This window comes from Canis aureus, chromosome 13 (genome assembly GCF_053574225.1).
Source record: "Canis aureus isolate CA01 chromosome 13, VMU_Caureus_v.1.0, whole genome shotgun sequence".
Taxonomy (NCBI): Eukaryota; Metazoa; Chordata; class Mammalia; order Carnivora; family Canidae; genus Canis; species Canis aureus.
The window spans coordinates 10,601,858-10,617,840 of record NC_135623.1 but is presented as its reverse complement, the minus strand read 5'-3'; the positions used below and the strand labels follow the sequence as shown (position 1 = coordinate 10,617,840).

Here is a 15,983-nt window from a genome sequence, read left to right as displayed (position 1 = left end):
CACTGGAAACAAAGGTGTTTGTTGCATTGTTTGGAGGACTCTCTTTGCTCATTCAGCTGCCATAACAAAATACCACAGACTGGGTGGTTTATAAACAACAGAAGTATGTTTTCTCACAGTTCTGGAGGCAGCAAGTCCAAGATGGAGGCTCCTGCATGGTCGTGTTCTGGTGAGGGCCCCCTTCCTGGTTCATGGCCAGTTCCTCCTCACAGTGTCCTCACAGGACAGAAGGGCAGAGTGAGCTCTCTCAGACCTCTTTTGTGAGATGCTAATCCCATCAGGAGGGACCAGCGCTCAGGGCCTAAGCGCCCCAAGGGCCCCACCTCTTAATATCATCACACTGGGCTTTAGGATTTTTAACATAGGAATTGCTGGGAGACACGAATATTTAGACCATCGCGGAGACCAACTCTCAAAGAAAAAAGAGCTGGACACTGGGAAATGTTAGGTCTGTGCTAAACCTCAGAGGCGCCTTGCTCCTTCTACCTCGCCGCCTTCTGTACTTCAGCAGAATGGGAGGGGTCCAAGGTGGGGGATCCAGGGACCCTCTCTGGAGGAAAGCAGCAGAGACAGAGGTTGCTGCCCATGGGAGGCACAGGGCACCAGCAGAGGCCCAGGACTTGGCCTCCAGATGGAAGGACACTCTGACATGGGCTAAAGCACAAAGTACTTCCTTTAGTACCAGCAGAGTGGGTGATGGACATCTTTACCTAATTCTGAACCAAACTCCAGGCCTCAGCCCAAGAGTTTACTGAAATTAAGTAATCAGAAATGGAGTGTGGATCCAGAATGTTTGTGGCACACTTTTTTTACAACAAAATAATTATATATAATTATATATTCTTACTTCTGTTGATATATGTGTAGGAAAAACATCTAGGGTATAATGCACAGTACTATCATCTTCAGGAGTAGCAGGATTACAAGGGACCTTCACTTTCTACATTATGTATCTTTGTGGGGTTTGAGTTATTTATAGTGAGCAAGTATTTCTTTTGTTGTCAGGAAAAACAAACAATGAAGATAGATGTCATCTTTAAGATTTTTATCTTATCAAATAAATATTTGACAGGGAGAGAGGGGGGAGAGAGAGAGAGAGAGAGAGAGAGAGAGAGAAAGCACAAGTAGGGAGGAGGGGCGGAGGGAGAGGGAGAAGCAGACTCCAGGCTGAGCAGGGAGCCCCAACACATGGGGCTTGATCCCAGGACTCTAAGATCATGACCTGAGCCAAAGACACACATTTAAGCGACTGACCCACCCAGGCACACCGATAAATGTCTTTTTTTTTTTTTTTTTTTTTTAAGATTTTACACATTTAGGGGATCCCTGGGTGGCTCAGCCGGTTTAGTGCCTGCCTTCGCCCCAGGGCGTGATCCTGGAGTCCAGGGATCGAGTCCCACTTCAGGCTCCCTGCATGGAACCTGCTTCTCCCTCTGCCTGTGTCTCTGCCTCTCTCTCATTCTCTCTCTCATCTCTCATGAATAAATAAAGTCTTTAAAAAAAAAAAGATTTTACATATTTATTTGACACAAAGAAAGAGACATAGAATACAAGCAGGGGGAGCAGCAGGGAGAGGTAGAATCAGATTCCCCGCTGAGTGGGGAGCCCAGTGTAGGGCCTAATCCCAGGACCCTGGGATCATGACCCGAGCCAAAGGAGAATGTCTAACCGACTGAGCCACGCAGGTGCCCCAAATGTCATCTTTAAATGGTGGTTTTCCAACCTGTCAAATCAAGCTGACATGGGCACATTAAAACCACAAGAGGGCCACAGCAACATGGTGACATCCAAGAGCCGCCCATTTGGGGTCATAGAAGGCTTTGAACAACATCCGACCCCCCTCCCTTACCCTCCTGCCAAGCTGTGGTCACTGGTTCATCCCCTTGACCTGTCCCACACTCACTGGGACCCCAGATAGAAACCCCTGTGCAATATTTTTAGCTGGAAGTTTTAAAAATCTCAATGGATCAAAATGGATCTGTGAATAGAGAAAAGGTGGTTTCCCAAGCTGTCATTAGGGCAGAAAGTCCATCCTCTGTGGCCATTTTAAATCTTCCCAGGGACTCTATAGAAAAATGTGTATAATATATAAATAATAGAACGCTGAGGTTGGGGGAAGAATCAGGGAGTTCCTAATGACCTGACCAGAAGATGAATGAGGGAAGAAATAAGGTGAATGTGAAGTGATCTAATTCTGGATGGTTATTAGAATTATGAGCAAACTGCCCCAGGCTTTTAAGTCAAGTCATATTGCTACAGAGTTACTGTTTGCAGATGCACTACAGGAAGGGAGAAGCTTTTCATGCTCGGGCATCTCGGCCGAAATGTCAAGAATGTTGTCCAGTTTAAAAACTGACTTAATAACATTACTGTCTCCTGCCTGAGCCGGTCACAGACCCTCTCGGTGCAAAATGTCAGCACGCAATTTCTCTCGCCCAGCCACCGCATCTTTGTCTCCAAGTCACACGGGCAGTGTGTGTCAGCCAAAGGAGATGGGTTACAGCCTAAAGGTGAGCCGAGCTCCGGGCCTCTGCTCCACGCCTCCAGTGAAGGAGTCCAGGGGAAATGCCAGCTGTGCGAACATCCAGGGGTCTGCCCCTCCTCCTCTGGCAGGGACATAGCCCTGGGGATGCAGGGCTGGTGCCCAGTCCACCTGTCAGCACAAGACTCCCCTCCAGAGCCAAGCTGTGGGTAAGAAGCTAGGATACCAAGGCCACAGAGAGGCTCCCAGAGCCAGCAAGGATGGAACTGGGTACCAGATATGAGAGAGCAAATATGTGTGAGGCTTCCTGTCCCTGGCACTGGAAATACAGCTGTGACAAAAAGAAACAAACAAAACCCAAAAGCCTGTCCCTGTCCCTGCCCTCCTGAACCTCATGGGTATTTTCTTCCTGTGGAGAAAACCAACTGGACATAAATTACTACAAATAAAAATATGTAACAGCAGCTCCAAGGAGGAGAGGAGATGCTGAGGAATCACAGCCAAGAGACATAGAACAGACTGGGGGTAAGACTTCCTCAGGGAAGCGGCTTTATACTGGGACCCAGGATGGGCGGGAATGGGGCACTGCAGACCTAAGGAAGGGTATGTGTCAAGGCCTTGGGCCCTTCAGACAATCAGGGAGTAGAAAGGAAAGCAACACAACTGGAGCACTGTGGGCAAGGGCAGGAACAGCCGCCAGAAACCTGTGCTCTACAGCTAGTCGGGGGTGGGTTCAAATCCCGCCTCCACCAGCTACTAGCTGTGCAATCTTGAGTAAGTGACTTTACCTCTCTGAGCCAAATTCTTCAAACACACAAAAGGGGGTGATGATCCCCATGTCTCAAGGTCAATGTCAGGATTCACGATAACATACACAAAGTGCTCTCTTGGCACAACAAGAACACATAGTAAATGTCCAACGGATGAAAGTTAGTGTTGATGCTGAGACCGTCTGATGGCTTGGGAGTTGGCCAGCCTGTGTCTTTTCCCTTGGGCCAACTGCCCTCGTATAACTTCTTAATGCTGGCCCTGACCCCGAACATCCCAACACAAGCCCTGTGTCTTTGCTAGAACTACCACTTTCAATTATTCTGCAGGTCGATCTGTTCATTTCTTCTCCCTCCGCTTCGCACCAGGGCCCACTGGGGCTCCCACTTGCACAGCATCTCCCCCTGGCTCTGGTCCCTGCAGCAATCCTGGCTGGGATGGGTGTCTGAGGCAGCTCCAAGAATGGGCACAAAGCCAGAGCTGCAGCCCTGACGCCAGTGGCTCAGCCAGGATCACTGGGCTCTACTGCTGCTCAGAGGTTCGGGAACCCAGACCACCTCCCACCCCAGGCTGGCCCCTCTCAGGCCTCAGAGACCTAGCTACTGATTGGCCTAGAACCTCAGAGTTTCCTGCCCCAGCACTGTGATTGCATCTGGTGGCCTGGGCCTCGCCCTTGCTTAAATCCTTCCTCCCTGCCTCCTACTCATGGGAGACAGTCTTGCACATGTGCCACAGCACAGTCACATCTCAACAGAGCTTCCAGGGTATCAGCCACCTACAGGAGTCCACCCACCACCTGCCTTCCTCTCACCCAACCCACTGGCCCTCCCAGGACCACCAGGGCCAGTGTCCTATAAGTGGTCACACTTTAGACCCAGGGCTTTGAGTCACCCTGGCCACTTGGCCTATGCCCAGTTGCCCCATTAGCCATGCCTTTGCCTAAATTCACCGCCAAGCATCATCCCTGAGCCCACCAGATTCAGAAGAACGCAGTGGATTTCCACACTGGCATCCTCCCTTTCTCCCCAGCCTCCTCCAGATCCAAATATTACTCTCCAAAGGACATCACTGTGAAAACACAACCCAAGTCTTCAGAAGAGACTACTGGGAAAAATAGCTTTAAAAACCATAGATTTGGGGATCCCTGGGTGGCGCAGCGGTTTAGCGCCTGCCTTTGGCCCAGGGAGCGATCCTGGAGACCCGGGATCGAATCCCACGTCGGGCTCCCGGTGCATGGAGCCTGCTTCTCCCTCTGCCTGTGTCTCTGCCTCTCTCTCTCTCTGTGTGACTATCATAAATAAATAAAGAAAAAATATTAAAAAAAAAAAAAAAAAAAAAAACATAGATTTGGGCAACCCGGGTGGCTCAGTGGTTTAGCGCCACCTTCAGCCCAGGGCGTGATCCTGGAGTCCTGGCATCGAGTCCCACCCACATCAGGCTCCCTGTGTGGAGCCTGCTTCTCCCTCTGCCTGTGTCTCTGCCTCTCTCTCTCTCTCTCTCTCTCTTCCCCTGTCTCTCATTAATGAATAAATAAAAACCTTTTAAATAAATAAATAAAACCATAGTTTTTTTTATATATACCTAAATTTGTTGAGCATTTGCTATGTACCAACTGCAGCTTAAATGCTTTATGTGCATCATCTTAGTTAATCCTGTTTTTGTTTTTGTTTTTGTTTTTTGTTTTGTTTGTTTTTAAATAAAAACTCGGGCAGCCTGGGTGGCTCAGTGGTTTAGCGCCTGCCTTCAGCCCAGGGTGTGATCCTGGGGTCCCGGGATCGAGTCCCACGTTGGGCTCCCTGCATGGAGCCTGCTTCTCTCTCTGCTTGTGTCTCTGCCTCTGTGTGTCAATTTTAAAGATAATAATAATAAATAAATTGTTTTAAAAACTCTAAAGGAGGTACCACTACTACCCTCATTTCACAGATAAGAAAACTGCAACTCAGAGAAGTCAAATTACTTTCCCAAACTCACACCGCTAATTGGTGGGATGCTGAGATTCACGCCCAGGGCTGTCTGACTTCAAAGCAGGCACTCCTGACCACCGTACCACACACCACTTCCCATCATCAGAGGCACCAGGCACCCCAGAGAGCATGCCGTTTGACTCATCTCTTTACAGCTAGAAAACTGAGGCCTCCCGAAGTGCCACGTGTCCTTGAAGGCCTCCACAGCTGATTGGCCACCCACAGACACCTGACCCAGGCTGGGCCGACCCTATCTATTATCTCCTCCGGAGATTTCTGGGATGGAAGACCCCAGAGCCTGTGGCGTTAGCTGTGGGAGCGGAGCTACGAGGTCAGGAGACTCGGGGCGGATGCTCCCACCATTCTGAAACAACCACAAAGGGCTTTGTGCAAAAAGACGTGTGACCAGAAGTCAGGCTGTGGAGAAAGAGAAGGAAGAAGCCCTGCAGGGAATGAGAGGCCACGAGGTCCCTCTCCACCAGTGAGGCGGGCAGGTGAGCTCCACCATCCCCACCAGCACACCCTCCCAGGCCTCCTCCGCTTCCGCGTTCCCAGCACCCACAGCCACGCCTTGATTCCAGAGTTCCTGCCTCTCCACCATCAACGCAAGCGATATCCCTTCGCCTGCCACACGTCTGGCCGCAAGCTGGTAGGGTGAGTCCATCCGATCACCACTGACCCGCTCACACACACAGCCATCCTTTGTACCTGGCCGGGCAGCTCCCCCGGGGCCTTGGCGGTATGGTCTTCTAGAAGCCCCTGAGCCACTCGAGGCTCTCGGTGCACAGCGGTCTAAGGAACAGCACCTGCAATAGAAATTTCCAGCTGCTCAGGATCCTCTCTTTTCCCCAACAGCCCCGCGCCCCGGATGGGACTGTCAATCATATGGCCCCCACCGCCCCAGCCCAGGTTGACCAATCAAAACGTTCCGATGCCAGCGGGCTCCGTGATTGGCAGGGGAGGGGGTGGGCACAGGACCCAGGCCGACAGGCCCTCCTGTTGCTCCAGAGGAAGACTGACAGGTCCAAGGTAAAACTGAAAGGCACAACGGCAAGTCCGGGAAGGCGGATTCCCTTTCTTACGTCAGCCATGTCCGGACAAACAAGCGCCGGCAGCACTGGGTGGGTCCCTGTATGGGTCGGGACCGGCCACCAGAAGGTCACTAGGCCGCAGGAAGAACTTAACCATGAAACCCCGGGGGCATAAAGCAATAAAGGCTTGCTTCTCACCAGGTCAGGCCTGGGTCGCACGGCCCGCCGCCGCCCCCAGCCTTCGCCTCCGAGGTCTCCGTGGCAGAGGCAAAAACAAAGATGGCGGACCGTTCCGGCCGTCGACCCCGTTAGCGCGGTGACTTACGTCACTTCCTCTCAAAGCCTATTGGCCAGAACTAGTCACATGGCCCGCCTAGCTGCAAGGGAGGCTGGAAACAGGAGACGGCCTTTCAGTCCTGGATGAGGATGCGCCGGCTGCTGGGAGCCACGTGAGATTTCCGCAACCACCCCCCCCAAAAAAAAAAAAAAACTTTAAATATGATTAGAGCTGGTGTTCTTAACTTTCTTTGAATTTTCTCCGGGGCCCCAAATAGGATGGCTTTTATTTATTTATTCACGAGAGACACAGAGAGAGAGAGAGAGGCAGAGACACAGGCAGAGGGAGGAGCAGGCTCCATGCAGGGAGCCCGACGTGGGACTCGATGCCGGGAATCCAGGGTCACGACCTAGGCTGAAGGCGGTGCTAACCACTGAGCCACCGGGCTGCCCAATAGGGTGGCTTTTATTTTTTTTCTTTTTAATAGGGTGGCTTTTAAAGGGGAGTCCAGAACCCTGAGCCCAGTGAACATTTTGTTTATCCTGCCCTGGGGCGGGGGAATACACTGAGTTGGCCTGTGCAGGCACCCCACCTGCCCCCCCACCCCCCGAAGGGCACCAAAGTTGTCCCACAGGGAGACCCCCCTGGGAGAAGCCACCAGCCCCCAGGGCGCCCCCCACGCAAGCCCCCGGCGTCCTGGCAGCCTGGGCTGCAGAACTACACCAAACCCTCGGACCTGAAGCATCCGGGGAAAATGCCCTTCCTGAGCAATTAGGCCAATACAAACAAATTGGCCCAGAAAAATCAAGGCTCCCACGAGCGCAGGGACTTGATCTTGAAGGAAGACAACATTTCCAGCCTTGTACCTCTTAATCAACACAATTATGCAGAGGCCTTCCCCGACAGTCCCCCTGCTAGTCTCTACCCAAGCCCCAGATATTGCTCAATTGGTAACAACCTAATTAGCGGAGGAAGGGCGAGCAGGGGGGGAGCGCCGCCGTCACAGCCTCCTTTGCAGGAGGCTGGGCACCTTCAAAGGAGCCTTTCCAGGCAAGTGGAGGGCTCTCCCCAGCCGGCAGCGCCGAGGTGAGCAGGGGAATGGAGGCTCCGGCTTGTAAATCAGCACCGCCTAATGTAAACAATGTACTCTTCCTGCTTCTAATGAGCCCATTTTCCCCCAGCTGGAAGGGGCCAGCGCTGGCAGGGAGGCCTTTGATGTGATTCACTGGAAGCTTGATGCCTGCACAGAGATATTCTGTAGCAGACCGAGCCCTTTCATCTCGGCAAAGAGAGACACCCCCTCACATGGCAGGCCCACCTGGAAGACAGGTCTCTTACAATAGCGATTCTGGAATCAGCTGTCGAAGGAAACCAGATGGTTTTGCTTTTACTCATCTTGATCAAATTAGCCCGGAAGCTGTGTGGCTTCCTGGAGGCGGAGAGGGGTGGGTGAGGGCGGGGCAGGTGCGGGTGGGGATGGGGAGTGGAGGGATGCCACAATGGAATAGATTATGCAAGTGCTCTCATTTGTAGAAACATGAATGTTCTTAAGGAAATCATCTGACTAAATTAGGAAAAAATGGTTTTGATCAATGAGCAGAATTAGACCAAACTCCCCAAAATAATCTGCCCCGCTTCCCCCGCTCATTGCAGACAGCCCAGAGCCAGAGGGTCAGTTGAGGACCAAGGAATGGGAGGGGCCTGGAGGTGGGAGCAGGTGAGCTCCCCCCACCCCACCCCGCCCCAAGCTGCCCCAGGAGACACAGCGGCCAGGAGATGGAAGAGATGGAGATGCCACAGAACAGCCTGGGACTTCGCTCCTCTCCTGGAGAAGCTGGAGAAGCCCCGCCTTCCTCGTCTGCTCCTCCCTCCCTCTGCCTGGGACTCAGGGGTAGTGGGACTCAGCCACCATTGGACAGATCCCTGAGCCGTTGCTTGCTGCCCTTCCATGCCCCTCCTTTGGCTTCTTACCTCCATGTCATCCTCTCTCTTCCTGGCTCCACAGTCCTAATTTTGTCCCCTAGCCAGACCTCTCCATGCAAGTCTGTGTTTCACCAGGAAACCTCTGCCCCAGAGTAACCCGTTTTCTCCCCACCACCACCCTAGCAGGTAAGCAGGGCGTCGTGCAGCACACACAGAGACTGCACAGGCCACACTGCTCGTGCATCTGTCTTCCACCAGAGAAAACCAAGGCTCCTAGGAGTTATGTAATCGGCCTAAGTGTTCCCAGTTAGTAAGTGCCTGAAAGAATGTAAACAGCCAATTAAAACCAGTAACATCCCCTTCACCCCACCCCACCCCAGCCCAGCCCCTGCACTCTCACACCAGCTGTTCAGACAGCATCCCCGAGAAGCCAGGGCAGGGACCCGTGTGTTCATTCATTCAACAGTAGCGGGTTGCTCCAGCAGATCCTAAGCAGAGCCTGGGTGTGTGAGCAGGGACCCTACACACACACACACACACACACACACACACACTTTGCATCAACTGATTAACACAGCAGTTGAGGAGACTTCTGGAAAAGAACTCAAAGACCGCCATCCCCTCAGGGCATAACTATACAAAGTGTCTCCAGGCATGCCTCGGAGTCTGGAGCTCCACCAAAGTCAAATCCCAAGGAGAGCCCATGGGGTCCTGGGAGAGAATCAACCCTGGGGAAGGGCCTGAGGACCAGGAAGGAGTGGTGTTTCTGGGTGGCTGCTGCTCCCACCTGCCCTGTCCAGCTGCCCAGAGGAGTAGGGAAGGCTGTGAGGCCTAACACCACAGGAGCTGTAGAACCTTGGCACCCAAGCACCCCTGCTTTGGGGCTCCTCTGAAAAAGCAAAACACGACAAGGGGGACAAAATTCTCCCACAGTTGGCAGCCAAGTGACCAGTACAGTCACAACGGGATAGAGATGGCGGCCTCCAGAGAAGAGCAGCACAGCAGAGCACCCACAGCACTGCTGGGAAAGGGGCGGGGTGGGAGGCAGAAGTAGTGGCCGCTGCAGCCCTGTGTTAGGAAAAGCTGGAAGACGTCATGGGAATGCAGCACAACAGTCTGATTATCTGCTGAAGCCCCTCGGCCTGTCAGAAAAGACAGGGCCTGAGTCCTCATAGTTCTGCAGTCAAGGGCTGTTGGCACAGGAGAGCCAGGTCTACCTGGTAAGAGGACCCCATGTGCCCCAAAGGCTGAGAGGCCCAGAGGATGCTTGGGTCACCCGACTAGTGCTGACAGCCATTGAGGACCTACCCTTGCACCCAGGGAATATGGGCAACAGGCCAGCACCATCCTACACTCAGGGAGTCCTCAGCCTAGTGGAGGTGAAAGTGAACCAAAAATTGCAGGAAATGCTCCCCAGTCACTGCCTGGAGCACTGGCTCTCAGACAGCAAGGGAGAGCAATGCCGGCTCTATGGGTCAGTCAAGGGAGGCTTCTGAGTGGAGGTGGCATTTGAGTTGGGCCTTTACCTGAGTAGGAGTTCATGAGGTGACACTGGAGGAATGAGAAGCCAGGCAGTCAAAGGAACCTAAGCAAAGGGCTGCAGGTAGGAGAGCATTCTTGGGGTTCCCGTGGAGCTGGAACGCTGAGTGTGGCACCTGGGGAAGGGAGCGGGTGGCGTGGGGTTTACAGGTAAGTGGTGAGTCACCTCAGGCCCTGCTGACGTGTTGGTGTTTTAGCCACACTCAGGGCCCCCTCTTCTCCCTCCTTTTGCAGTGGAGACCCCAGGAAAACGCCCCAACTCCTCAGGACTGCGTTCAGAGGAGGAGAGACGCCACTGATAGCTGGGACTCCAGCGTGCCCTTATGACCTTGTGGGAGATCTCTGAAGTTTGAGGAAGGTTTGCAAGTGAGAGCAGGATGGACCTTCCAAACCTGCCTCTCAGCACGGGCACCAGCTCCCCCCTAGAGATGATGTGACCCCTAAGAAGAGAGAGGATAAATCTACAGAGTACACAGCAGGGTGGCAGTTACCTGTCCTGCTGCTCAGATGAGGGAACTGAACGAAGCGAGGTAAGCATTTTCTCCGGGTCAGGTAACGGCTCTGATGCCAGAACCCAAGGCTCCTGACCTCTGGTTAACGGTCTGTCTACTAACCCAGCGCACATCCCCTAAGGGTGATGGGTTGGAGTCTGGCCTTTGACCATCACAAGCTCCGAGGACAAACTCGCTTATGCTATGGGTACTAAGGGACTCAGCGGTCAGCCCAGCGCCCCCTGGACGCACAAACACACACAGACCGGGCCATGGTATCCGCCTTTCTAACAGCAGAAATGATAGCGGGCCCAGCTGGTCTCCGAGTACTGGCCCAGCACTCTGCAGGCGCTACCTCACTCCGTCCTAAGGGGCAGGAGTTGTCACCAATCCCACTTTCCAGATGAAGGAAATGAGGCTCTCCTCGCAGGGAGCAGAACTCAGACAAAGGTGCGCACCCGCAAGGCTTACCACTTGGTACCACGTCGACCTAGTTGAACACTCAAGGTAAATATGGCCCCTGAGAAGCCACCTGAACCCCTTCCCTCCACGAGATGGCCTGCAGGACCCTAACCCAGCATACAGGTCCTGGAATCTGGGAGTTTTCAAGCCCGATCATCTGACCAGCCCTGCAAACTGCAGCCCAGCCCAGGATGCCAGAGAAGCAGCCACCACAGTCTCCTCACCGTCACTCACCTGGACTCAGGTGACAGCTCAGCTGCCCCACCCTAGGCCACACACGCATCATTCCCCACGTGCACCGCCACACAGGCCACCTAAGTTCTCTCTCTCTCTCCTCCTACCACTGCCTCTCACTCCATCCAGTCCCCATGAGGCAACCAGGAGAAACCTGGCAAGCTTAAGACCCTTTCAAAACTGGCCATCATTTTAGAAAACAATGGAACTCCTTCATACGGCCCACAGGGTCGTCCCTGGTTGAGTCTTACAGCCCTCCCACACAGCCAAAGTGTGTTTCTTTCAGCTGGTCTAAATGTGCACCCCTCTCTCACCTCTGGACCTTTGCACACGCTCCTCCCTTTACCCTAACACGGTTCCCCAACCTCTGCTAACTACTGTAATCCCTTAGGGCTCGGCTTAAACATCAGTACTCATCAGAGGCCTTCCCCATCACTCTCCCACCCCGGGTCCCAGGGGAGCTCCCTCTTTTCCCTTCTACGATGCCCCCATTTCCCTTCTGGAACCCTTACTGAGCTTGCTCTTGACTTTTTTTATATATATCTGTCTCCCTTGCTGGACTATAAGCCCCAGGAGGGCAGAGACAGCATCTGCCTTGCTCTTCACTGTGTTGTATTCTTAACTCCAAGCCCATTGGCGTCTTGTTCCTAAAGGAGACCAATAAATATCAAATGAAGAAAGGAAGGAGGAGAAGAAGGAGAGAAGGAAGAAAGGGGAGGTCTGGTCTTGTAAGAACTGCCTCCCCTTTCTCAGCTGAGCCAACAGAGGCCCTGAGACTGTCTCCAGGGACACTAAGGAGAAGGGGGGCACTTAGGCGCATTTCTAGGTGCCAGGCATTTCATGGTGCCTCATTTAATCCTCACAGCGACATTAGGAGCAGAGGCCATCCCTAGCCCTGGTTGAGGAATCTGGGGATCAGAGAGCTGAAGCAATTTGTCCAAGGTCACACAGCTAATGAGCGACAGCACTGAGAACTCAATTCAGGTCCGAAATCAGAGACTGGGCTTTTAACCAACCCCGTACCCTGCCTCCTGGGAAGATCCAAATGGTCAGCTAGGATCTTCTGCGTCCAAGCCCAATTTTACTGAGAAATAAAATGAACGTGAAACTGCCTCTCTGAAGTGGAAGGAAAAGTAGTTTCATCTTGAAAACCTTAAAATATATTCACATGAAGCCCCAAGCAATCACTCCTAAGGAAGCTAAACCTCCCACATCACCTGTTATCTGAGCTAGAGAAGGGAAGTAAAATTTTCACTTGTCAAGTGTGTAAGCCAGGAAGATAAGGAAGGTTAGAGACGCGTGTGATCGCCAACGCGGGGGGGGGGGGCGGGGGCACAGACAGGGGAAATGAAGATTTCATTCTCTAAAATGTTTGGGCCCAAGAGAGGGAAGGGCCCCCCCTCCCTCCACACCCAGGAGGTGAGCTCAGGGCAGCGGCAGCACAGTCAGTTTGGCCAGGCCAAACCAGGCCTCTCCAGGATACAGACGGAAAGCAGAGAAGCTGGTAAAGGTCTCTAGACATTTTCTGCTGTTCCTCAAAGACGTGAGGCTGCTTAGGGAATGCAGCACATCCAGGCACGGTGCAGCCCTCTCCGTGAGTCCTCTGATGCCACCACCACCCCAGTTTACAGAAGCCCAGTTTATGATTTATTTATTTATTTATTCATTTGTATCATGATGTCACAGACTCATGCAAGGATATTCTGATTGGCCTAAGCCAAGTGAGGTCATCCTAACCCTCTGGCCAATGATTGTTTTAGGAATGGGCACAAGATGCTATTCCAGCCCATGAGACATAAGCAGGGCATCCGCCAGAGGACTTCTGGGATCTTTGATCTTAAAGAGAGATGCCTGGAGCTCCTGCAGCCACCTTGAGACCATGAGGGAAACAGCTGACAAAAGATGGAAAACACTTGAGTCCCTGATGAGGGAAGTGCATAACCTATGAGGGAAGACATAACCAATTTCTGAAACTGTCCTAAATCCAGGTTTCTTATGATGGAACACTAAACTATCCATCTTGCCTAAACTTTTTTTGGTTGGGTCTTCTGTTCCTTGGAGCTAAAAGTAACCTAACTGATACATGTCATGGGAAAAGCACTGATCTTGGCAACCAAAGAGATTCAAGTTCAAATCCCAGTTCTGGAGGGTGACATTGGACAAGTCCTCAGACCACGCGGAGCCTCCTCATCTCTTCCTGTAGGAATACAGTTAAGCTTATTCACACGACAAATTTAGGGATACCAAGTCACAGGAGTGACCCTGTCCCTGCCCTTGGGGGCTCAGCTGGCCAGCTGGCCGGGGGAATCCTGACACTTGCCCAGGTATTTACCATATTTCCTTTAATATATGGTAGCACTGATTCTTAGATGGTAATTACTAATTTACTAAAAAGAAAGAAAATGCAACTAAGATACAATACTTTCTATCACAGAATGTTTATTTTATTCTCATCAAAAGAGCTCCATTCAACCTAATTAGACATGTTTTTTTTAATTATATATCACTCTTGGGCATACACATAAAAAGAAAACCCTAAGCAAAACTAATTGCTTAAGGTCTCCAAAATGCATTTGGAGTCCAACTCTTCTGATTCTCTTTTCTACTGAGCCCGGTCCACGGCCAGGCTCTTGTCACTAACACCATCCCCTGACACCAGGCGTGTAGATGATGGTGCATCCTTCAAAGACTCCTCCACCACCATCTCCGGGACTCTCTTCCCGGCCGCTCACACCCACTTTTGCAAGTTCCAATTCTGGACTTTCCTGGTCTTACCAGAAGGCTGTCCACTGAAGATTTACAGACGAGAACCCGCCGCCCATTCTCTCCTCAAACGGCCCCTAACTGGCTTGTGACTTTTCCAAGGAGGGATGGGTGTCCCAATCACTGGCCGGCCCCCGCAGGCAGTGGTGACCACATCACGGCTGTCCCTCTCCCATGGTGACAGTGACGGCGTCTCACCGGGTGACAAATGCATCCTGATTTCAGAAATAGGAACGTGTGGAAAACCTTCAAAGCAATGAACTGAGTAGCTTGGCAACTGTCCCCTGGTGGGATGTGGGCTGCCTAGACTCACACAATTCTAGAAGCTGTAGGAGAACCGACTCCCTCAGCTTTGGGGCAGAGGTAGCCTTTGAGCAGGAGCCCGAAGCGCAAAGAGGAGTGCACCATAGTGCCCGGGGAGGGCATCCTAGGCTGAGGGAGAAATCTAGGCCACAAAGAATCGTGGCACACCTGGCAAACTGTCAATGAGGTGAGGTTAGGTGAGCATGTGGCCACATTTGCACTCTGGAGTGATCCCTCTGGCTGGGGAATGGGCGGAGGGGGAAGAGACAGAAGCATGGGACCCCCAGGGGGCTGTTGCAGAAGGAAGCCGGACTTAGGGTGGCAGAAGTGGGGGAGCTGATCTAAACATGACCACCAACAGTTCCTCCAGCCCCTCCACACACAGGCTGCTCGGCATCATGTCAAGAGGCTGACGCTAGTTCCCCTCCCTGAATCCGGGTGCACCTGCGGTTTGCTCTGACCATGGGATGCAGCCTTCAAGAGCCTGAGCAGCTTCTCCTTGTCCCTCTGGAGGCCAGCTGCCATGGGGAGAGGCTCAAGGAAGACCACCGGCCCTCTCGGGCTCATGAGTCACCTCTGTTAGGGCACCGGGGGTGTGCCACCGAAGCATAAGAAACAATAAAGCATCACTTGAAGCCACTAGGCCTGGGCGTCCTTTGTCACACAGCACCAGCTCCCCGATGCCTGATGCCTGGAGGGCCAGGCAGGTGGAGAAGGATGGGGCGAGGGGGCAGGAGAAAGACATCCCGGAGACTGTGCACGCAGGGCCAGCGGCTCGTGGCTCTGCGTGGAGGGGAGGTGGGGGCCCCCCCAGAATCACGGCTGCAGAATTGCAGCGGACGGATCCGGAGCCTCCAAATCTTGGGATGCAAGGGCAATGTCAAAAGGCAAAAATTCCTTGCTTCTGATGCGATTTGACAAACAGCTGCACACCCTCTAAGGGCGAGCTGCTGCGGAAGCTGGGGGACAGGCTCTGCCGGAAGCCCCCGGGGGTGCATGGTCCAGCTCCACAGAGAAATGACGGAGACTCGGAGGAGGGAGAGAGCACGTGGCAGTTCTGGGGGGCGAAGACAGGCTTTGTGGGGGAAGAGAGCATCTCAGAGTTTCCCTCGAGAACAGAACGTTTCCACCCGGGACGATAGGCAGGGAAGGCATCCTGGGAAGAGGGAACAGCAGGTGGAAAGGCAGGGAGGTGGGCAGTTTGCAGGGGCACTTGGGGAAAGTGGGAGGAAGCAGAGGGGGGCTGCAGTGGGCACCCTCACAGATCCAGATCAGGAGCTGCCTTCCCTGCTCCCTCCCCGCCGGCGGTTCTCAGGCCCACCACCCTTTGGCAACCTTACCTCAAACGTTTAAAAACACTCAAACAGGTTCCCAGTCGGCGCAGAGTGGGGCCAGGGGGGTCAGGAGCCACGGCTTCTGGTCCCAACCTTGTGACCCTCTAGCTGTGTGACTTTGGGCCAGTTCCTTAACTTGTCTGAGCCTCACTCTTACCTGTAACGTGGGAACCAAAAAAACATTACCTGCCTCTCTGTTTTAGCCTAAGGATGAAGCAAGATAAGCTGTGTGACGGTGCTTTGACTTATTTTACATGGGTTGGGGTTTTTTCCTCCCCCACATCTTTTGGTTCTACACAAGGGAAGTTTATCTAAATACTCCTGGGGCGTCATTATTTGCTAGGCCCCCTTGGCCCCCTGCTCTGATGGGGGTGAGTTGAGGAAGGAACAGCCCTGCCTCACCCAGCCCGTC

General features: G+C 52.9%; 2 long non-coding RNA genes across 16 annotated transcripts in view; one reads left to right on the top strand and one right to left on the bottom strand.

Annotated features, from left to right (window-relative positions):
- The window catches only part of LOC144281840 (uncharacterized), a 94,198-nt gene extending 85,718 nt beyond the window's left edge, over positions 1 to 8,480 (bottom strand). For 12 of the 15 annotated variants that reach the window (XR_013350248.1, XR_013350241.1, XR_013350238.1 and 9 more), the window contains exons 1-3: positions 7,553 to 7,830; positions 6,444 to 6,634; positions 5,923 to 6,020 (exon numbers count right to left, since the gene is read on the bottom strand). This is a non-coding gene — a long non-coding RNA (uncharacterized LOC144281840). The other 3 variants (XR_013350239.1, XR_013350246.1, XR_013350243.1) reach the window with 3 other exon arrangements.
- LOC144281843 (uncharacterized) lies at positions 5,321 to 12,501 on the top strand. The gene is made up of 3 exons (XR_013350253.1): positions 5,321 to 6,243; positions 6,447 to 6,694; positions 10,219 to 12,501. It is a non-coding gene; the product is annotated as an uncharacterized LOC144281843 (long non-coding RNA).
- Positions 12,502 to 15,983: the final 3,482 nt, after the last annotated feature.